Source organism: Triturus cristatus, chromosome 7 (genome assembly GCF_964204655.1).
Source record: "Triturus cristatus chromosome 7, aTriCri1.1, whole genome shotgun sequence".
Taxonomy (NCBI): domain Eukaryota; kingdom Metazoa; phylum Chordata; class Amphibia; order Caudata; family Salamandridae; genus Triturus; species Triturus cristatus.
The window spans coordinates 414,067,360-414,091,897 of NC_140590.1; positions in this window are offsets into that span (position 1 = coordinate 414,067,360).

The window sequence follows — 24,538 nt, forward strand, 5'->3', positions numbered from 1 at the left end:
TCAGCATCTACACTGATAGTATGCGTGGTCCATCCAAAGGGAATTCCTGTGATGTTGGTGACTGTTCGCATCTCATTCCTGTTGGCGTCTCTTATGGCAGTGATGGTATTCTGTTGTGTTTTGGACTGAATGTGATGTGCCAGCATCTACCTACATTTATTGCTCCCAATGTAAAATTTTTGTTTTAGATGCACTAGAGCATACTCTGTCCTACCTAGGTCCAAATGCTTAAGGTGTGTCCTCGCCTGTCCAGCTTGCATCAGATCCTAGGGGCCCCTGTACGTTTATGTATGGCTTCTTTAATTCTGTTTCTACATTTTTCAACTGATCTGGTTTCTCTTTTCGCCACCGATTGTCTGCCACTGATATGGGGATCAGTTCCCCTATAACCACCACCTTCATCAGCTCCCAAAGAGAAGCCACTTGTGCCTCCCCTGTATCATTGTTCTGTAGGAATGTAAAGATATTCACATCTAGAGCGGTAATGTTATTTGTGTTCTGAATGAGGCAGTTGCGAAGTCTCCATCTTATAGGGCCCATGTGTACTTTATCCACCTGGAGGACTATCTAGAGAGGGGCTTGGTCAGATAGTGGCATGTGGGCAATGCTCATTCTTTGACAAGGGCCTGAATGGTAGGGGTGGCTAGGTAGTAGTCAATGCAGGCATATGTTTTGTGGGCTGCGGAGTGAAATGTGTAGTCTTTTACAGTAGAGTGAGATTGCCTCCACACATATCCCAGACTGCACTTGCTCAACCACCTCAAACCTCCAGCCAAGAAAGCCAGAATTCGGTAGAAATGCTGGCCTTGCCAGTCCAGGTCATTGTTCATAACAAGGTTTACATCACCTCCTCCCAACAAAATGCGTCAAGGCCCTCTCAATAAAGTGTTACTGCTGTACGTTAGGAGCATAATTGGAGGCAATTGTCACATGAAAGTGTCCTATCTGTCAATATGCTAGCATCAGCCCTCTAATATCGGCCTGTTAGAAATGGGTGTCTCTAGTTGGCAATGGTTTGCATCTTTGTCCAAATAGGGACCCTTCCTTCCAGTCAGGATAAGGGGAATACACTACTGAAAAAAACCCTGCTCACCCCCTTTGTAGCTTGGCACGAGCAGTCAGGCTTATCTCAGAGGCAGTGTGTAAAGCATTTGCACATAACCAACAGTAATACAGTGAAAACACTACTAAAGGACACCACAGCAGTTAAAAAAACAACAATATTTTATCTGTGCAAACAAGAACAAAAATTATAAAAATCCACCCTACAGTTCTCTGAAATATCAATACTCAAAAGAAGACTTGAAATACAGTTCACTGAAGTCGATAGCTCTGACCGGGGCTATCACGGTGTTATGAACAACAAATCCAAACAGTTCTGGCTGACTGTGGCGGCGTGGGCCAGCTACGGTGTTGGGAAGGCCTACTAAACAGTACCTTTAGAAATGCAGGACGTCGGTGGCCTCTTGTTGAGCTCCCAAGAACTGGCGTTGGCAGGCGTCGATTCCGGAGGTTAGTGCAGGAGTCGTTGGGCCCTTGAAGTCACATGCATTGCAGATCAAACTCTTCGTGGTTGAAGTCAGGAGGGCCAGCGTCGGAAGGCGTTAGGGCTGTGGCACGAAGTTTAGCAGTACGACGTGTGGTGCTCTCAGGTCGCAGTGCAGGCAGTGGCTCGGTGACGGTCATCCAGTGGCATCGATGAGACCAGGGCTGCAGTGTGAAGTGATGCGGTGCTCATCACGGTGCTGTCAGGTCACAGTGCAAGCAGCGGCATCATCGTTGCGGAAGCGATGTTGTCGGCTGACAAACTGGAGCTGGCATTGGTAGGCCAAGGCTACGGTGGAGGATGAGGGTTGTGCATCATGTAACTTACAAGCGACATCCATATCAGCGTGGAGCGGTGTCATTGTGACACCAGGGCAGCGGCGTGAAGCAAGGTGGTGCTGAGTGCGGTGCCCACGGATCGCGGTGGAAGCAGCGGCTTGGTGGAAGCATCTGGTGGCATCATCCGTGAGACCAGGGTTGCGGTGCTAAGTGCGCCGGTGCCCTCTGCAGTGCCTTCAGGACATGGAGTCGGCAGCGGCATTGTTGATGAAGTCGGGTTGCTTATTCTTATGTTGCAGCACAAAACACATAGGGGCAGATGTAGGTAAAAATATATTTGCGAGTTCTTAATAGCGATTTTGCAAACCGCAATGTAGATTAAAAATTGGAAATAAATTGCGATTCCCCAAAACTCGCAAACCCCCATACCGAATCGGTATTACCGTTTCGGAAATAGCGAAATCACAATTTTAAAAAATCACAATTTTGCAAATCTGCCATTCAGGTGCATTCTGATGACATCACACAAAGGAAGTGGCCACACCCATGCTGTTTCTGAGTGCCTGAGAGGCAGAGAGCAGGAGCACACACCCAGGAGCTATACAGGAGTGTTCAGGCAGACACCGACTGACAGGATGGACACACAGGAGAAAGGAAAGGAGCCTGCAGAAAGGAAAAGGAAGCAGAAGTTTAGTGAGAAGGAGTTGGAGGTCCTCATTGAAGAGGTGGTGAAGATACATGACCAGTTATTTGGAAAAAATCCCTGCATGTCCCTGAATCCCAGAAGAGAAAGATCCGGCTGGAAATACAAGGCAAGATCAATGCCATTGGGGTCACCCAGCGCTCCATGGATGACCTGAAGAAGCGCTGGTATGACTTGCTCTCCAGGGCGAAGGAGAGGGTAGCAACAAGGCTGAAACAAGCAAAGAAGACAGGTGGTGGACCATCCACAGCACATGCAACCACACCCCTGGATGATTTGGTCCACCCTCCAGCCTGAGACCATCAGTGGCATAGGAGACGTGGACAGCTCAGCCCGATACAACACCAGACAAGGTAAGATGCATGCACAGCATGGCCTGAACCAACCCCCTCCTCAATCCCCAATCTCCCATGAGCGAGTTAGAATTCCACTCCAGTCCATATTTTGCAAACAACCAGCAATGCAGCATGGGAGATGTAGTCCCAAAACCCATATAGCATATCAGTGAGATTTGTGAACACAATTGCAGGAGCCTCACATCAGTCAATTACCAAGCGGAGGAATGTAGTGTGAATAGCAACTCATGTAATTTAATGTAGCACAAATGCTGCAAGGCAAGTCAGTAAATGGACATTCTGTATCCACAGTCGAACCAGCTCCCCAGACAGAAGAGAGGGAGACACATGAGGCACCTGGGCAACAACATATTCAGGAGGAACAGTCCCAGACACCCACAGATGTCACGCCTACACCACCACCCAGACCTAGGAGGTACACAGTGGAAACACTACAGGAGATGGAGGGGGCAGAGAAGGAAAGCACGGGAGGTCCACAGACCATGCCCAAAGAGCCAGCACAGTCTCTCAAATCACAGTCACCCATGCAGCGTAGCCACACCAGTGGTCTCCGACGCAGGCAAAGGCCATACAGTCCGTCTGAGCAGGGTGATGAATCGAGTGTCTTCGCAGGTCTTGAGGGCACCATGGTGAAGGTGCAGCGGCTGCAAATGAAGACAATGCGATTAATGCAACGGCAGTTGGTGTCCATGAACAAGAACATGAGGGACAGTAAAGAGGGCATCAATGGACTGAACACCACTGTTGCTGAGGGCATGCGGGACATGACTGAGGCAGCATGGCAGTTATGCAGCAAATAGACAGTGAACATGCCGCAAGGCGCAGGGCAAAACAACACATGGAGGGATACACAAAGGCGGTCAACCGCCTATGCAATGCCATATCTGTCCTGAGCAGACACACAGTGGCCATGCAGTTGGAAATGGCCCACTGCAGCCAGAATGTTGCTAGGGGGTAGTGCAGGTCATCACTGCTGTTGAACTGCTCCAGACAGCCAACATGGTGGGATGGTGGAGCCAGTGAGGAGGTCACCAGCCGCAGCAGCATAACTCCACCTGTTGCTGAGCCCAGATGGCGTAATGCAAAGCAAGGGCCATCAGCATAACAGTCCTCAAGGGAAGGACGTGTGCACACTGAGCGAAGCACTGCTGTACGTGGCAGCAGGAAATAAGTCCATGCTGTTGATGACATTCTCTGATGGGTGAGGTAACCCATGTACCCAGTGAGAGTGGATGACAATGTGCATGCAGTGTGGGCATGCCACGCTGGGCAACTCAAGGCACACAGAGGCCAGTATGGTGAGGCGGTGTGCATACATATTGCCTGATGTAAGGACAATAAAACACCGTTAAACAATTATCAGTATCGGCTTTGTGTCATTGCTTACTTAGAAATAGTTGCGTGTGATCTCAGCACGTCTGTGTCTCCCATCTATCGCTCCTACAACACCTGCTGAGCTGTGTAGTGGCCGTGGACATTCCTCATCCTCTGAGTCTGAATAGGTGATTTCAACTGAGGTTCCCTTCTTTGTAGCCAGGTTGTGTAGCATGGCACAGGTAGCTATGATTTTGCAGCATATCTTGGGCGGTACTGCCATGCACCTCCACTTTTGTGGAGGCAGTGGAACCTGCTCTTCAGGAGTCCAAATGTCTGCTCCACCACATTCCGTGCAGACTTATGGGCAGCATTGTATCTCCTCTCACTTGGGGTAGATGGGTTGAGGAATGGGGTGAGTATGAATGCACGCACTGCATATGCACTGTTACCTAAGTGGGAAAGGATGAAACATCAATCACAGGCAACAATAAATACATCCAAGGTATACTTCAGAGTGTGTCACATGCATTTACCTAGCAGTTATCCTTCTCCAAATATACCCCCAGCCAGACGTGTATAGATTACACTGTGCCTGAAGATGTAGGAGTCATGCGTGCTTTCTGGGAATTTCACTACTATATCAGTTATGATGTGTGACGCATCACAAATGACCTGAAAGTTGATTGAATGATATGATTTTCTGTTCCGATATACATACTCAGTAGCAGAGGGGGGGCAGATTCCATTATGTATCCCATCGATGCACCCAATGACATGTGGGAACTGGGCCATCTGATAGAAATCCATCTTGGTCTTATACAGTTCCATTTGCGTGGTGGGAAACCGGATATAATGGTGCATTCTCTGAAGCATGGCATCCAGGAAGGTGTTGAAGAAGCGTGACAGGCCACTTTGTGAGACACCTCCAGCTACAGCTATAACCACCTGATGCAAGTAGGTGCAGGGAACAAAGGACCTGCACATGGGGTGGAATTGCATGTGCCCTGCGTGTCTGGTGCTCCAGGATTGGGTGCAGGTCACGTATCAGGTCTAGGATGGTAGTGGGGTGAAGCCTGTACCTCTCATGTATTTCTTCCTCTGTGAGTTGGAAAAGGGTGATGCGCGCTCTGTATATGCGTTCCTGTTGTCTCCTCATCCTCTGTGTTGCTGCTTGCATCCGCATCCGCCTTGCAATGACATAGAGGGCTGCCATTGTGTTGAAACTGATGCATTCTGGGGCTGTTTATATGCAGTGCACCTGGTTACCACCTGATTTGAGCTGGTGGTAATTTGCGACTTGCAAATAGCGGTTTTGCGAGAAATCGCTATTTGCTAATTTTCTTACATTTCTTTGCGAATTTATTTTTGCGATTTCACAAATTGCGAGGCACAATTTGGGAGTCGGTGGGTCAAATTTGCAAAATAAGGAATCGCTAACTGACTTCTCTTGTTTTTAGCAATTCCTTTTTTTGCACTTGGCTTTTTCCCTCTCTACATTTCACAGGGCTCTTTTGCGTTCGTAAATGTTGAAATTCTGAGACTTTCAGCGCTTGCGATCGGTATTTTGCTTCTTACATCTGGCCCATAGTTCCAAGTGCTGGTAGGAGGTTAATTTGAAGTCTTTGCTGTTCTTGAGACTTCTTGAACAGGGAGCGAGCTCTACCTCAAGCCCTTGGAGAAACTCACACAAAAGAAGTTGCAATTTCAGTCCAGTCCTTTTACTGCCCAAGACAGAAGCAGCTACTGCAGGCCAATACAGCAAACCACACAGGAAAGTGGTAATTCCTTCTCACAGCTTCTCCAGCTCTTCCTCTTGGCATTCTTCTTGGTCCCAAAAGAGTTCTAAAGTTCTGGGGTCTGGACCTCAATATTCCTACTGCATTTCTCTTATTATTTTTGGGGCAGAGAGGGTGTGTACTTAGTCCAAACCAGTTTGGTCCTCTCTGGCCCAGAATTTCGGCAGGAGGTGGAGACAGCATTGTTCAATTCAGGTGCAAGGAAATCTCCTCCCACTACTCTAAATGCAGTCCAGGTCTATTCAGTCCAGCCCTGACTAAATCCAGGAAAGACGGAACACACCTCAACCCACCCAGTGGCTGTCTGAAGAGAATGCACATCCCCAGCCCCTGTCAATCCAAAGCCATTCAGTCAATTCACAACCCAGCAGAGGCAATTGGCATGGCTAAGCAAGAAAATACCCACTTTCTAAAAGTGATATTTTCAAACACAGAACATAAAACAGTAAAAACTGTGTGCAGACACTGCACTGGCAGGTCTGAGACCCCTTTGAAAGGCTGCTCGTGTAGGTGGCACAGTCAGTGCTGCAGGCCCACTAGCAGCATTTGATTTAGAGGCCCTGGCACTTTCAGTGTACTTTACTAGGGACTTACCAGTAGATCAATTATGCCAATTATGGAAACACCAATCCATAATACAATTTATAATAGGAGCACTTGCACTTTATCACAGTACAGCAGTGAGAAAGTGCACAAAGACAGTAAACCAGCAAAACAGAGTCAAAACCAGGAGGTCAAAAAGCAAACAGACTGGGGAAACACACCAAAAGATGCCAGGTCTAACATGGCAACTTTACCCACTACTTCTTTCTGGAAACCCTTTGAAAGCAATAAAGCCACCTCTCCCTTCTTCACCTGCCCTTAGGACCAAAATTGGTGAGAGTCCAAGCATGACCCCCATCCTATACTCATCCCTCGCCAGTAAATGTGTCTCTTGAAACTGGCAGATGTCACTTCCGCTACGCACCAAGAAGAACTCTTGATCTGGTTATTCAGGCCTCTAACATTAAGACAGATGCTTTGTAGTCTCGTCTTGAGATAGAAGTGATGGTGTTTTCCCAGCTCCAGGGCACCAGGGAGGGTAGTATAATGAAGACTCAACGGCTGTGACTCCAGAGCCCCAGTGTCTCAATATTGTGCAATGTGAGTGGAATGTATGGTAAGAGTGAAAGTCAAGAAACCCCCCAACATAACAACTAACACAACAGTACCCAAAGTAAGCCTATTAGCAATGGAAGAAAGCAATTGGGGTATTGTCCGGTCAGGAAGTTGCTGTTTGGCTTCCTGGGCAATGGAAAGTAGTGGTGCCCCTCCACCTTCTCAAATTTGGTTTGGTGGAAGGGGCCCCACTGTTTGCATAGACTGGAGATAGGGTGAATCTTGATATTGATGCAGACTATATAGGGCCACTAACAGTCTGACATTAGTCTGTCTAGAACTTTACGTTCCTAGGCAATCACCTTTGGCTTGGGACGACGATGTCTGCCAAGTTTAGGCGACTTCTGCCAGTAAGATGAGTGAAGGTAGAAGCCCCCAGGGGGACCTGGTGAAGAGCAGGGTGAGGATTCGGCTGGCAGAATCAAGATGTGATGCAGTTATTTGTGTTGGAGGAATTGACCTTTCCCAGTGGACGACAATTCAAAATGAATGACCCCATCCATATGAGATCTCCTTGGAGCAGAGAATTCAGTTGTTGGGTTGAATTCCCTGTGACGTTGTAAGGTGAGTGACGACAAGTGTGGAACAGTGACAGTTTATAACCCTTAAATTAGAGAGGATGCAGGTCCCTGGCCTTCCTAATGATTTCTTCTTCAAGCTGGAAGTCACAGACACATGCTAGGATATTTTTGGGCCTTAAATTGTTGGTCCCGGGTTGTCGTACTCGGTGAACTCTGACAAGCTGCAAAGTTGCATCCTCAGCGTGGCCCAGGACATAGTAAAGTAGTGTCTGGACTTAGCTCTGAATGTCCACCCTCTCTTCTCCTGCTGGGACACCTCGTTGTTGAATGTTATTGCAGCGTGATCTGTTCTCCAGGTCTTCCACATGGGCCTGAAGATCTCTGCCTGTCGCTCTTGAGGGTGAAGACCTTCCTGCCACAACATTTTAATCTCTTCGCCCCTGGCCTGCTCATTGTCTTCCAGCATGGACACTCTGTTACCAAAGGAGTCCAGGTCCTGTCTCGCCTCCTTCAGTTCCTGCGACAGGTCTCATTTGATTACTTGCAAGTCTACTTTAAGGGAATCAAACAAAGATGCTAGGAAGGCCTATGTCACTTGGGACGTATCTTGTCCTTCCTCATCTGTGAGAACTGGATATTGGGGCACCTGATAGGTTGTTGCGGGTTCCTTGGGAGCCAGATTAGTGGAGCGGGTGAGCATGGTTGTGTTTGTTTTTGCCTTTAGTTGCAGCCATCATAAGGGTAGTCAGACCAGAGCCTGCAGGCCTCTGCCATTTGAAGCGCTGGTTGGCGGGCAACGGACCTATGATGCAGCCTTTGTCAAGTCATACAATCCACACTGGCTATGTATTCCCATGATGTGGGTCAGAGGTGAGTGTCCCCAGATGTTCCCACCTGGCAACTAGCAATCCACTATTAGGGACCCCACCTTGGGGCAGCAGCGTGCAAGACGAAGATGGTCAGTCACCGCAGAGAGATTCTCGACTCCCCCCCAGCCTCTCGCCCCCCAGACATGCAGCCCCAATCCTCACCTGTCTGGGTGGCAATGAGAAAGTCCATCTTTGCAGTGCCCCGGCCCCCTGCCAAGTCTTCCAGCGCTGCAAAAGTGGTCATGTCAGCAAACCCATAGCCAGAAGTATATTTTTAGGCATGCATGGCCCTCAGCAATTAAAGCTGTGCTTTATAGGTGCTTTTTTCCCAAATACTGTTTGAACCACTAAATATCGACACCAAGAATATTGTGGTACAAGAATATTGATGACAGAATATTGAAAAGTAATGATATATGGAAGTTTAGATTTACTATTCCTAACTCTACATACCTTGAAGATATATGTATCACATAGGTACATATATGTGGACGTAGGGGTAGAAAGAACAATATTACGAGTCAGCATTTTATATTTGTTGTGCTGCTCTTGATAGTCTTTGCCTTCGATATTTAGGTGCACACAATGGGATTGTGAAGGAACACGTGGCTTTTTGTAAGTTAAGTATTAAGGCACACTCAATCAACTTTTCAGAATCCAACTTTAACTTCTATCAATTGGATGGGTGCAAAGTTGTAAAGTAGGCTGACTCCCAACTTTATATATTTTCACAACTGTTAACGAATTGTGCAATGCCCAGCTTTTCAAGTTCTTTTAAAAAAAGAAAAAAGCTGGCCTCAGCTCAGAGCCCTCCCTCCCACTCTCTTGTAGTTGATGTCCAGATTCCACACTCAAATTTTTTGCTGGAGGATATCCTATCAGGAAATCATCACACCTGGAAGTCCCAAAAAAATAAACCTTCTCTCACATAAATTTAGGAAATTTCATCTGATTTGTAAAGTGTGGAATTTCCTAATTCTGACAAAATTCTATGGTGAAGTTTTAATTAACCTTGGGTGTAAAACTCCGCTCGCTGAGTTGAGTTTTGGCAACTCCATCTTCCGTGTAGAATTCAGAGTTACTGAAAAAATCCGCACTCCACAACAGAGCAGAGTATTTTTGTGTTGGCACATTTTCAAGTGCGCGGGAGCTACTTAACGGGGGCCTGCGATCGGCGACGAGATTTTCCGAGCTGTTCGCGAGCGCCACGAGATTTGCTATGTAGCCTCGTGGTCCCGCGAGAGTTTGCGGTCGCCAACACGTCATTTGAGTGTGCCAGCGGACTTCAGGCAGGGGTTTTGTGAAGAACGCGATCCAGAATATGAAGGATCTACTGCAACTGCAATCTGGAGAAGGTTCTCTCCCAAGCAGCATCAAATCCTTCTCGAAATGATGATTTGGAGTAAAAGAAATCCTCAAATTGACATTTGGGTATACTTTTTTATGAAAGGAGTCCTTTTTCTTTTTTTTCCAAAGGAAGGAAGTGCCCCAGAGCCTCCAATGTTCTGTGCCTGTCCAGCAGACTGCTTCCAGTGCTTTGTCCAGGTCACTTTGGACGAGGGGTAGCGTCACTGATTGTCTCGCACCTGGGCGCTTCAGTTTTAAGCCCTGAAGTGCCCAGGTTCAAGTGTCAATCATTGACACTTCATCACAGAGTGGGGTGGGGTCAGCTGTCTCACTCACCCCATTCCAATCTGTGATGCGACTGCTTCCTTCCCTCATTGGCTGAACAATGAGCGAAGGCAGCAGTTCCAAGCCTCCTGGAACCTCTGAGGCAGAGCTGGCTGCAGGTAAGTGTGTGTTTTTCTTTTAAATGAATGTTTGGTGCGTGCATGATTGTATGAATATTTGGTGAAGAGTGTTGTGAATGGATGTGTTTATGTGCATGCGTGTGTGTGAATGTATTGCTGTGAGTTTTATATGTCTGTGTGCGTGTGTCCCGTCAGCACCCCTCCCTTCAAAACTTACCGGCCGCCACTGGACCAAAATACAGCACAACCACCTCAGTAGAAGTAGGTACTGCAGAGTGTCAAATGTCATGCCCACCTATGACTACATCCGACATTGCAAGTGGCACCAGCAGTGTCAGAAAGTTGACCTTCCCGGTTTGGGACTTCTTTTCGGTTAGCCAGAAGGATGTGAATATTGCTATATGCTCCATTTGTGGAGTAGGTGTTAGTCAGGGTAAGCTTGGTACAAACTATGGTGCCAGAGGCCAAACAACCCATCAAAGAAAACACCACTTGATCCCGTGGGAGGCGCAGCTTAGCGGCCAAAAAACTGTTGTTGCTGGAGGGGATGAAGATCCAATCACGGTGGAAGTTGAAAAAGAGGGAGATATTTTCTACGGTACACAAAGCAGCCTTGTCCCCAGCAGTGCAGTGATACAGCCCACATCATCATCAGCAACATCTCAATGGCACAAGAGTCAGGTGGAGACACCAAGGGGTTCAAGGCAAGAGATTACCGCAATGATAAAAACGTGCATTGAGCCTAACAATATCTGGTCCCAAGAAGTCACCTGCATAAGTGGCACGAGAAAAGAAAATAATCCAGGCTACCATGCTCAGCATGTTTAGGCCTGAGAGGCAATATGAATGCAGCCACCCAACTGCACGTTTGTACAATGCAAAACTGGCTAAAATGTTAGCGACGGACTCCCTCCCTTTTTCTTTTGTGGAAGGGGTCGGTGTTCTTGACTTTGTGGCAGCCATCTGCCCGAAATGGAATGTTCCCAGCCGGTCCTATTTCAGTTCCAACACTATATCACGACGTGCTGGAATTGCTTGGACAAGCTTTGCAGCAGAGTGCTGTTCACACTATACACCTGACGACAGACATGTGGACCAGTTGCCAAGCCACTGATTACATGTGCATCACTGCAAACTGGATCTCTTTTGTGGGTGTTAGAGATAAGATAAGGTGTTGACACTGCTGACTGTTGACACTGCTGAATTTTTTATTTTTTGGGGGAGAAATGTTTATTGATTATTTGACACAGATCGACAAACATGTAGTTCAATAATGTATAATCAGTGGCACTTAACAATAATAATCCGGGTATGTATTGACATGGCATATTATCATACATTAGAACATCAACTTTATCAACCCCTCCATGCCCCTTGGGTGTGGTGTTATGTGGCAGGTCCTGCCTCGTCATTCTGCAGTGGTTAGTCGCTATCATCCGATACCTGCTCAGGTGGGGGGGGCTCGCAAATGTCGCCCCGATAGTGATTCCACTTGCCGCAGATTCGTGTCCATTTCTTAGGGCAGCCTCTGTGGATGTATACAGATTTCTCCGTCACCATTGTGTGGTCCATATATCGACACCACTGCTGAGGCATCGGGGACCGTTCCAAACCCCAGCGTTGTGCTATGTTGCGTTTGGCTAGTGTCATACCTAATGTTACCCAGTCCTGGTCTGCGTGATTCAAGTCTGTGGGCTCTCAGATGTTATGTAGGCAGCATTTTGGAGCGAGCGGAATATCTACGTTAGTGACTTGGGACATGGTGCGTAGAACAGAGGTCCAGTAAGAAGTGACCCACGGACAGTCCCAGAGTGTGTGCCAAAAAGTGCCCTCGGCACCGCAGTTTCGGAGGCAGAATGGAGTGCTTGCCTTACCCATCCTGTGTAGCAGGGTCCTTGTGTAATAGATGCGGTGTAGAATTTTCAGTTGGAGTAACCTAAGGGTGGAGGGTACTGCCACCTCTCTCAGGGACATCATGGCCGTCTGACAGTCCTCCTCATCTAGGTCGCCCACCTCTGCCTCCCATTTCTGTTTCATGGCTACTGTTGGATATTGTTGGTTGTTTATTATTTTCCGATACGTCAGTGAGATAGCTTTCATTTGGAGGTGATCTGTGAGTAGCCTGTCCTCTAACGGGGAGGACTCAGGTAGTTGCGTGTTCACCGGGATCGGTGCCAGTAAGGCATGTCTTATTTGGGCATATTTATAAGTTTTGGTTTGCACCAGCTTATACGTGTCATGTAGCTGAGTAAATGGCACAACCCCCCCTTCTGCTAAAGATCCCCCACCCTGGAGATCCCGATTAGGTCCCACTGTTGGAATCCCTTAGTGTTTCTCAGTCTCCCAAGTTGTCGAGTGTCCCACAGCGGTGTCGCCTGTGTAGGAGTCCCCCCCCACCCCATTGCCCTCTGTGCCTCATGCCAGATTCGCAGTGTATGGGCCGTGGGGCCCCTGTAGTGTAGTTTCTTAGTGCTGTTGTACAACGCTGCCATTATCCCTTCAGCGTCCAGGAGATGGCAATCCATACGGAACGCGGGTTCCTCCTGCGATTTGTGCAGCCACTGATTTATTACAGTGAGTTGCGATGCCCAATAATAAGTCTGTATATGTGGGAGGGCGATTCCTCCATCGTACTACCCATGAACTAGTTTTTTCATGGCGATGAGAGCTGTCCCGCCATCCCAGAGAAGTTTAGTTACTTCAGTATTTATCAGAGCAAAAAAGGAGGGGGAAACATGGAAGGGGGTATTTTGTAGAACATACAAAAATCTGGGCAGTGCCATTATTTTAAAGAGTGCTGCTCTGCCCAATAGCGTAAGAGGGAGAGTGCGCCAGTGCTGCACATCGTGGCGGAAGCAGGCCAGCGGTTTCATGAGATTTTCTTCTATGAAGTGTGCCGCCTGGGGGGTGATATATATGCTGAGGTACTTGAAAGCGCGTTCCGCTATCTGGATCTCACAGTTCCACGGTAGTCTCGGGGGGTGCCATGAAGGATATAAAGCAATGATTTCGACCAATTAATGGTGTAGCCAGAGGCTCTGCCATAGGCCACACAGATGTCTAGGAGGCAGTTTAGCGACCGGGCGGGAGACGTCATATAGAGTAAGATGTCGTCAGCATATAGTAATATGCGGTCCTCCCACCCCATCGTCCACTTAAGCCCCCTGATGACAGGGTCCTGGAGGATCCACGCCGCAAGGGGTTCCATCACTATCGCGAACAATAGAGGGGAGAGTGGACATCCCTGTCTCGTGCCTTTACCCAAAGGAAAGTTCTTCGAAGCCACGACATGCGCCATGGGTTTGGTGTAGAGAAGACTCACCCAGGCACAGAACTTGGGACCAAATCCCATGCGCTGGAGCACTGCAAAAAGGAAGGGCCATTCCACCATGTCAAATGCCATTCGGGCGTCCAATGAAAGGATGACTTCATCCTCTGCAATAGTGGGGCTGCGAGCTATGACCCCCTGGAGCCTACGAAGATTCAGGGCAATGTTGCGGTGGGGCATGAAGCCCGATTGATCAGGATGGATTAATGTAGTGAGGTATGGCTGGAGGCGCAGCGCCAGTGCCTTGGCCAGAATTTTTGCCTCAGCATTTATGAGGGATATTGGTCTGTAAGAAGCACATTCTTGCAGCGGCTTTCCTGCCTTGTAAATCGCGACTATGGTGGCGAGCCGCTGGTCCTCGGGGAGCTCACCCATATCCAGACTGGCCCTGTACATATTGAGTAGGTGAGGCGTGAGATGCGTTACCATTTTTTTGTAGAGTTCTACCGGTATGCCATTCGGGCCCAATGCTTTCCCGGGTTGGAGTGCCGTAATGGCAGAGGCCAGTTCATCCTCAGTCAGCTCAGCCTCGAGTGCCGAGACCGATTCTGCTGGTAACGAGGGCATTCGAATATCTTTTATGAAGGTGAGGTTATCTTCCAGTGTGTTAGTGGCTGTCAGCGTGTATATCTCCTTATAGTAGGAGGCGAGGGAGTCCACTATTTGTTGCGGGTCCCCAGTTGTCTCTCCATTCTCCAGACGGAGCTGAGCTATCAACCTACTGGCTCGGCCTTTTTTGGCAAGCCATACCAGGAGCTTGCCTGCTTTATCACCTGCTTCATAAATAGTATGTCTTGTAGCCATGTATTTTGCTTTCGCCACCTCCCACGCAAATGTTTTGTATTCCTGCTGTGCCAGACGCAGCGCATGTGAGGTATCGTCAGTTAAGTCTAGTGCATGGTTTCCGTCGGCGTCTGCCACCTTCTGTTCAAGGTCTTCCATCTGCTGTCTCTGTGATTTCTTGTGCCCGGCTATCAGTGAAATCGCCTGTCCGCACAGCACTGTTTTATAGGCTTCCCAGAGTGTTACTGGGGAGGACACGGAGTGTACATTTTTGGTGAAATAGTGTTTTGTGATTGCACGGAGTCTCTTGTAGGGTTTTGGAGATATCCTGGATGTATGGGGAACACCCTCCGTCGTATAATATTATAAGATGAGAGCGTCATGTATAGTGGCGAATGGTCTGATATTCCGCGGGGTAAGTGTCGGATCCCTGTTACCCGATCCAGCCCCGTCGCCAACGTGAATATGTAATCAATTCTGGAGAGGCTATTGTGGACTCCTGAGTGATATGTGTATTGCCTATTGTCTGGGTGGGTAGTTCTCCATACGTCTATTAAACCAATGGCGTCAACGAAATCCGTCAGTTTGAAATGAGCGCTACGCGGGTCCCTGGGAGGTTGTTTGTCAAGAGATGCATCTACCACAGCTTTAAAGTCCCCTCCCATGATAGTGTCACCTGACGGTAAAGATAGTAAAAATGTACCAAGGGCTGGGAGGGACGTTTGGTGCAACGTTGGAGGTACATATACCGAGACTAAGTTATATGACCTCCCTTCCCATTGGCATGTCAGTGCAGCAAAGCGCCCTTGGTCATCCGTTTTGAGTCAGTGAGTATGAGAGGGAAGCATTTATTTAGCAGAATCCCCACCCTACGGGAGCCGGAGATGAATTCTGAGTTGACCACCATTGTATATCCCCATCTATCTATGGCTTTGGTGGCCGAGCCTGTTAGCTGCGTCTCTTTTATCAGGACTATGGCTGGACCTTTGCGCTTGATATATTGAAGGACTAGTCCCCTTTTGATCTTATCTCCCAGTCCATTCACGTTCCAAGAGAGCACTGTTAGGGGGGGGGACGGCCCTCGGGGTTGTGGAGCAGGTTATCCGGGGTTACTGTCAGTGGATTGGTGTTTGCCATGTACTGGGGTCTGTCATGCGGACAATAGTCTGTCGATGTGGGTGCTCATGAAAACAAATTAACAACATTAACGTGAAAACCCAGAACTGTCCCCCTTTCCTCCCTCCCTCCTCCCTGCCTGTGTCAATGTATGTGCCCTGTGCAAGCGCTGTAGTCGTCCAATGCAATGGATTGCGTAGCATGCAGAGCGACATTACATAATAGTCAGTATCGTCGAGCAATTTGTGTATCAAAAACAGCAATACCAAACAAAAATCCCCTGTGTCCCAATCGTCTTCCTCCTCCCAGCCTCCCTGCCTCCCTGCCCGGCGGTTCTAGAACTACCCGCCACCCCAAATGAGCAGAGTGCTTCAATCCCTGAACTTGTACCATGGTTAATGGGGGTGAGTCTACCAATGTCCCGCAAAAGTCTCCCCCTTAGAATGGACCTGCTGCCACGGTGATTAGTATATATAGCCTGCCCATACCTGTAAGGAGCGCCCACCCAGGCCCCAGAGTTCTGGAGAGACCAGTCCCAATCATTGAGTTCTTGTCACATGAGACATCTCTGCTCTGTGGCCCATGGCTGCGAAGGCCGACGCTTACATCTGTCAGGGGCCATTGTTGAGACTTTAGCATCACGTGTCATTCCGTTCATCAAAGTACAATCAGTCTTCCGATTCACTATGCTCTCTGGTATTGGATACTTGTGATTCAGTCACTCGGTGTTGCTGATATTTCCCTGGTGTCCTGGAGCCTTTGGCGGGGTGCCATCCCTCCAGCCACTCCTGTGCCTCTTCTGGTGTTGCGAAGAACCATATCTGCCCCTCTGCCTCCACTCTCAATTTTGCCGGGAAAAGCTTTGAGTACTTGAGTTCTCTGGCGCGCAATTCTTTCTTCACTTCTAGAAAACTGCGCCTTTGTTTTGTAACCGCTGCTGTAGTCCGGATAGAGTGTGACAGCACAATTATCGATCCGGATCGGGGGGGCTATTCTCACCGTCTGTAGAATTGCATCGCGGTCGCAAAAATTAAAGATGCACGCCAAAATTGGCTGGGGTGGGCCCCCCGGGCGTGGTCTGCCACCTGGTACGCGATGCGCCCTCTCCACAGAAAAGAAGCTGGACAGGCCCCGGGGTTGCAGTTGGTTCTTAATTAGGTCTTCCACAAAAAGGTCGAGGGCTGGCCCGCCTGCTTTCTCCTGTATGCCAACGAGGCGGACGTTATTGCATCGGGAACGGCCTTCCTGATCGTCCAGTTTAGCCATGATAAGTTTGTTGTCTGCTTCCAGGTGCTTCACTTGTCGCTGTAGGGCCGCCGTGTCTGTGGAGAGCGCAGCCGCCGTGTTTTCAACATCCACCAGTCTTTCTGTCATTTTCGAAAAATCTGCTCGTATTAGGGAGATATTTGTAGAAATCGAGCCAATTGAGGACTGAACAGTTTGTAAGGCTGCCATTACATCTTTTAGATGACCTCATCTGAGTTATCTGATTTACCCGCCGCCGGGGCGGCTGCCCGTGCAGGATCCATTTGTGAGGACTCCGATGAGTCTTTATTGTACGCGTATTTATCCAGTCTGGTGGCTGGTATCCCACTTGTCAGGAGTAGTCCCACAGTCGCGGGTGTGGGCAGTAGTCACTGCTGCCTGCTGTGTGAGATGCCTTCGCACGCGGTCTTTTGGGTTTCCTACCAACACTCCTTGCAGTACAGTTGGCAGAAAGGTGTGCTTGTATCCCTTTTCGCAGTGAAATCCCAAACTTCTGTAGTCTGCCACTCGTCGGGCTCAATGTATGGTGAAAAACTGAGGGGCTATCTTTATCCACCTCACCATGTCCCACAACGATGGGTGGGGGGCGAGAGCCACAATATGAATATTTGTCAACGTGGGCCCAGCTGACTTCAGCGGGACACCCCGCCACCGCACGTTGTTTCAGGCCAAGTCACGTGGCCCAGCGCTGCCTCCTGTAAGCGTGGCCCAGAGCGGCCTCCAGCGGCTTTCCAGCGGCCTCCAGTTTAATGGATTGCCAGGGCCCACATCTACCGGGCCTTCAGCAGCACTGGTCCCTCTCTCGTGGCCCTCAGTGGTTGTGTGCTTTGTCCCCGGGGGTCGCTGGCTTCAGGAGTATAACGGTCCCGCACTCACTTGTCCGAAGAGTTCTGGGGCGATCGCCGGTCAGCCATGCCGCTCTCCCAGTCTTCCTCGCCTCTACCGGGACGGATGCCTGTTTACTCCGTCATGCCCCTCGGGCGTGTCTGCCACTGTGTCTCTGGTAGGGCTGCTATGCTCATCACCGGCCCCCCTTCGCTTCTGGGGATTTTCGTGACCGCCCCTACGCGGGTGTGGAGATAACGCATGGCCCCGGTCGTAGCGTGGGGTGCAGGCCGCAGTCTCTCCCTATGTACAGTGCAGCTTCTGTCGCATCCCCTGGGCTTCTGAGTGGCACAATCATTACCGCGGGCAAAGCGGATCGTGGTCCGACCGGTTATGACCGTGTGGTGACAGGATTAATGATCGGATTTATCGGGAGAAAACTCCCCTGGTCATGGAGCTCTATCAGGCTGCGGCCATCTTACACGGCTGCTCACTGCTGACATTTTTAATGATGCTCAAAAGCATGCTACGGTAGCCAGGTTCGCCATGGAGAAATCCCATACTGCTGCAAACCAAGAGGGCTTAACATTGGCTTTGTTGCCACAGACAATGTCAGTAATATAGTTAAGGCCATGGCCGATGGTGGCTATTTCAGGGTCCTGTGTTTGGCGCACTGCATTAATATCATTGTTCAAGACTTTCTGAAAAAAAAAGAGAGACCAAGTCAGCTACTTACTGACCACCTGCAGAAGAATCTGCACACATTTCAGCCATTCTATTAAAGCCCGAAAGCACCTGAGATCATTCAACGTGATAACAGAACGCCAGTTAAAGCACTCATTCATGTGGTGCCAACACATTGGAACTCAACTTTTTAAATGCTTGAACGTCTGTTTGAGCAGTACACACCAATCAATTAATATGTCATGCAAAGAGGGGATGCAACTGTGAAAGGCATGATCATAGAGATGGACCAATGGGGCCTAGTTAAATGCCTGACAGAGATGCTGCTTCCTTTTGAGGTCTTCACACGTAAAGTCAGCAAGGACTGTACCATGGGCCAAGCTATCCCATTGTTGCACATGCCACAGGAACAGCTAAAGGAGGTGTCTGCAATGTAAGTAGGTGTGGAGGAAAATAGCATATGAGTTGGTGGAGTGCTTAACCCTTCGCTTATCTGAAAACACAAGGGTGCAAAGAGGCACTGTGACATCCAACCACTACATTTGAGCCACAATTCTTGATCCCCGGTTCAAACCATTACTAGATACTTTCATTCCTTTTTCAGGCAGGGATGTTGCCAACTACAAAACCTGGGTAGCTGTGCAAGCTATTCAGCTATAAAAAGAACGTCCGGGAATTAGAGGCCTGCTCCTTCAGGGCACAACAAGTACTGCGGGGCAGCCTTTAAGTTCAACTTCAGAGCCTGAGGGTAGTGCGGATGGCTCACAGCTGCTAAAACCACCAACAACAGCAAGAACAATGACATCAATAACAACTACAAGAACAGGAGCATCAGCCCCAAAATCCACAAAGGAATGGTTTCTGGTGGCAGGGCTTAAATCCAGTGCTGAGGCAAAGGCAAAAGAGGCAGAGCAAAGCAGAGCACCCATGACCATTGAGCGGATGGTCCATGCCTATCTGGATGACCCAACAGAGGTCTACTTTGACCAAATCCTTTCCTGTATTGGTAGGGGAAAAGGCGCCAATGGCTAGTGCTCAGCAGGCTGGAGATACACTATCTGTCTTGCCCCGTAGGAGTGTCTTTGCTGAGCGTGTTTTCAGTGCTCCTGGTGCTGTTCTGAAAGTGAGAAGGACCAGTCTCTTGCCCCATAATGTGGAGAGGTTAACCATGATCAAAATGGATCAGCACTTTATACCACTGGATTACACCATGCCTGAAGTACCACAGCGGGAAGATGATGACGGCCACTCAAGTCAATGAAGTGATGTGTTAGACGACCTACTTCGGTTCAAACAAACAGAGTTTGAGGCCGAGCTCTACTTCCCTTACAACTAGGCTTTAATTTCTAGTTACTTTTTTTCTTTCTTTGACGTCCCCCAAAAACAAAGAAGATATAGCTAAGGAACATTATTTACTTTATTATTTGTGTGTGTCTGGTTGACCAATCCATCCCCACCGTCTTACTCTCAGACACATTTTATTGCCGGATTGGAGTTGCAACTGTGTGCTGTGAAGAAGTATTGACTTGTCCCACAGCTATTTCCCTCAAGCCAGACATTCAATGGAGAATGCAAACAAATGTGTGCCTGCCTCTGCCTCCAACTCTGGGCCATGACTATCTAGCTATCCTTTCCTCCTAGGTAGAGGGACTGCACCACATGTGAGATTATTAATAATTCGATTTACAGCAAAGCAATGGATGATCTGCATTCTGCAATGTGCCACCAATCGATCACAGTGAGCACACTGGAAGAACAGGTAAATGATGGCCTGCATTGCACACTGAGTGCTTGTTGTTTGTTTTGATGTCAACTTGTGAATGATTGATATGTCACATCTCCAATCAGGTGTCTGATAACTTGAGTTAAGACTTGAGAAGAAGAAGGGATGATGCATGTGGTGGCAGCAGGCAGTGTGAGTGTGGGTGATTGTTTGGTACGCTTAATATTTTAGTGATGATAATTGAGAATCGCAATGTTGTGGTGGCCTACTGACGGTTGATCAATAATTTTCCCCTGAAGGTTATTTTTTTCCTTCCACTTTGAAAGATCGGATAGCGAGATTCCTTCATCGCTTCACCACTCCACACTGTCCACACTGCTTCTTTATTGTTTTATGCTTACTTATACTCTTCAAAGACTCAGACCTGACCAGTCAGTTAGTTAATGCAAAGCTTGCAAACACAAATCTAGTCTAAGCTACACACAAAAAGTGACTCTGTCAAGTCAATCTTTCCCTTCTTGTTGTTCAATAACAAAATTGTACTACTACAGGCCGATCCATTGCATTGAGTCAGGTCGGGACTCACTTGGGGCACTGTTACTATAGAGTTGGACACCATACTCAGAGTCGGAGTCTGACTCAGGAGGATCAAAATGATGGAAAGACTCAGGGCGTCGGCGTGAGCGTGACTACTTTGAGAACTGCCACCAGAAGCAGATGGAAGTTTTCAAATTCACTGAAATCAAACAATTTGGATGATGATGACTTTGAAGTGGACTAAAGGTAAACAACAACAACACCAGACCTATACATGTCTGTGTAGTGGTAGTGGTGATTAGTGTGGTGTGACTGACTAATAGCAGTGCATTGATTTTTTTACCTAATTGGAAAAATGCTGCTGTGTGTGTCTGTGCTCAGAGCTGTCTGTTTCAAATTTGAAGCTAAGTGGAAGTTGGGTGGGGGGGCCTGTTGTAGGAGGTAACTGCCGGAAACAGACATTAGGCCATGCTGACTCCAAAACAAAGTCTTCTTTTTGCACTTCTTTATGTAGTTTAACTTTCCCCCTCGATTCTTCAATATCTTTTTTTTTCCATCTATAGATCCTTACCCTGCGCCATACTGGAAAAACAACTCACACTTACCTTACCGAACTGCATCCGCCAGGCACCCAAGTTTAATGGACAGTCCAAGAGGAATACAGTGCAGAAAGATGCATCTCCCAATTTGGCAATACAGTATCTTTTTAGGCCTCGCCTGGCGTTAGCAGTGCGCATGCTCTGCCCTTGCCATGCTAGGGTTTCTTGGAATCAATACGGTTCAAGAAGTTCAGTTATTGCTCCGCCCCTAAATTTCATTGGCCAGCGTCATTTACCGTCAATAATTATGCCGAACAGAGTGTGGTCATTGTACCGGAGGCTTTTCAGTCCCTCCTGGTTACCGCCATGTCCTCTTTTGACCACGACCACCGGGATTGGATCTTTCACAGGCGGCAGGAAATGGTGGGTTTTATAATGACTGGCCGCACTTTTTTTTTTACTATTGCGTGCGTTCGCACAGTCCTGTGGCGTAGCGACAGCTGTTTGTATTCTTGTTACATTTTCGTGGCGTCCACTTCAGGGACACCGCGCTCTTTTTGTGTTTGTTTTATTTTAACTTGGAAACAGAGCGCGGCGGGGACACCACGCTCTGTTTGTGTTTGTTTTTTTTAAACTTTGAAACTGACGAGGCGCCGCTTCACGTACACCGCGCTCAGTTTATTGATATATTTTTTAACTCTCTTCATCTGTTTCCTGACAAGGGTTGTTCTTTTTGCAGGCCTGTCTGCTTGGGTTCCTTCTCCCGCCGCGGCCTACCCCAGAAGCAAAGAGGACTGTAAAGATTTATTGATAGGGCAGTAGATCTCGGAGGCCGGAAGGGCTAGGGCAAAGTCAGTCCCAGTTCCGACGATCCTTTCTGTGAGTTCCCTCCTGCATCCACAGTATGGACAGGCTGTGTGATGCGCTATGTGTTCGTTTTAAATGCCACTAGCGCCTATGAATGACTGCTTCAAAGCTTCAAAAATCAGTTTTAACCGGGAGATTGAGGGAGCGGAATATTTTATCATTGACAAATGAGCGTGAAAGGCAGTCAGTCCTGCTTTCAGTCAGTCAGACGCCTCGCGCTGCTGTCGCGTGCAAGTTAGTTTTTGTTGTTTATCCGAGCAGCCACTACATGTGACTGGCTGTGCCCAGCCCAGCTGACCTTTCGGGGAACCTCCTGTCAGGAAACGTCTTGACGTCTTGATCTGCAGGCTGTGCTGTTTCCATCGCTTTATTATCCCGAATGATGCATGCGCTATATTCTGAGGCGGGGCAGTGGGGAAGGGGGTTTGGACATGGGGAGGGGGTGTGCTTGACTGCAGTGATGCTGCAGAAAGCTCATTAGCGGTGTGTTTTAATTTCAAGACCTCTTCGAGGAAGTGCTGCCAGCCTCTCCTCCCCTCCACCCGCCACCCCCAACCTAAGCATATTCACATGTAAATGAGAAGCCATCTGCCTCTGTTGGTGGAGAATATAACCATGCCACGTGACCGCGATTAAAATAATTGGGGTCTTCCTTTGAGATCAATCACTTCGCCCCCCCACTGTGACAGAAGGCAGTGGGGGGGCGAGGGGTGTGGGGGGATGTTCTAGTCTGCACCAACTTTGCCCAGCCCCAAACTCCAACTTCTCCTCAAACAACACCCCCAATGCTGCCTACCTCCGAATCAGGTGCATAGTGAACTGATACTATCCTGATCGTTTGTTTTGCAAGCACACTTTGACAGTCTTGCCTTATTATTAAAAATGCAATAGGTCTTGCCTTTCATTAATTTAAAGCCATTTGCTTTGCTATACTGAAAGGCAAGACCTATCGCATTTTCAATGCTTGTTTTATCTTCAATCATTACAACTGTGTATGTGTTGTTTATAGATATTTACATTTTATTTGCTATCTTTCAAAGCCCGCTACAAGAACATAATGTAACTTGGGTCTCTCTGGGCGCAGACAGAAAATTAATTTACCTGTACTAGTCTAGTAGTACTCATCGTCATGCATGTATTTCCTTTCCCTCTTAAAACAGAATTATGATGGTCAGCCGCTAAGATGAATTTGTTGTCCTTGTGTAGTAGTGTTTGTCTTTGTCAAACCTTTCCCTCAAATCCCCCTTTCTGTCCATTCATCGAACCCCTAACCCTCTTCCCCCGAGCTGTGTGATTTATTGGTGTGACTAAATTAAATTTACACCATTAATTGAACACACACTTGGTGGGGCGGATGTGGTAAAAGCAACAAGAACTCAAGGAGGGCAGGCAGGGCGAGGATCTTAAGTTCTACTCTAAGTAAATCTATAGCCCACACTGGCAATACATATATATATTAGATTGCCCACCCATTCACAGACTGTATTCGATATTCAATTTTTTTTCAGAGAAACATCCTTCATCATCCTTCCAGCCTGAAGGTTATGATTGTCTACTCCACTTCATAGCTCGAGTTGACTTCAGTTTGTAACTTGTATTAGCCCGCCATTTTGATTATCTTTTATCTTAGTTTAGCATTGCTTACCATGCTTTCTTGTTTGGCAGTCTTCTTCTTGTGCACTGCTAGTCGTACTCTACTCAGTCTATCTAGTCTCACTCAGGTGACTGCCTCATTTGTTTTGCAAAGCTTGCATATCAAACGGCATTAACTCAGTTTGTAAATTTAATTATTTAGTTCCATGCGATGAATCTTCTTCATCCTGCAGTTTAAGTTCGGCTAGGAAAGAGTGGAACCTCGCTGCAAAATATGGTGCTTCCAGTATTCGACTAGCCCGCTAGCATGCTCCTACTGTCTACTACTACCACCACCAAGGCACCTTGGGAAACCATCAGCATGCAGCTATCACTTTGCTTAATCACAGGTATGAGAGAAGAAGTATGGGGGATTCATTCAGGATGCAATAATCTATATACTATGGAAATGAATCACTCACCCAAACCCCTACCGAATCCATAGGGGTTTTAGTTGCAGACTGTAAAGACTAGGAGGAGAGACTGACAGTACAGTAGTAGGACAAGCGAGGGTACCGCATCTATCTGTTTGTGTCTTACACTATCAACAGATTTTAAAAAATGGCTGCAGCCCTGCAGCAAAGAAAACAGTGTGAAGTAAAAGAGTAACCCCGCATCAATATGTAAAACTATAAATGTATTGCGCTAACAAATAAATTAGAATGAAATAAACCCACAACACCTGACCCACCCCTCTCCCTAACCCCAACCAATGTCCAGTAAAAAGTCCAATTGTCCATAAAAAATCCAAATGTCCATTAAAATAGAACACCCACGTTTTTCCAAACTCCCACATTCCCACCCTCTCCCCAACAAGTCCTGCCCACCCAAAAAAAGATAAAAAAAAGGGGCAAGAGAGGTCTATCATCTAGCAGCAGGCTAGGAGCCGGATATTTCGCTCAAGATGGTCAAAGAGCTCCTCCATCCTGGCCTCCAGGTGCGC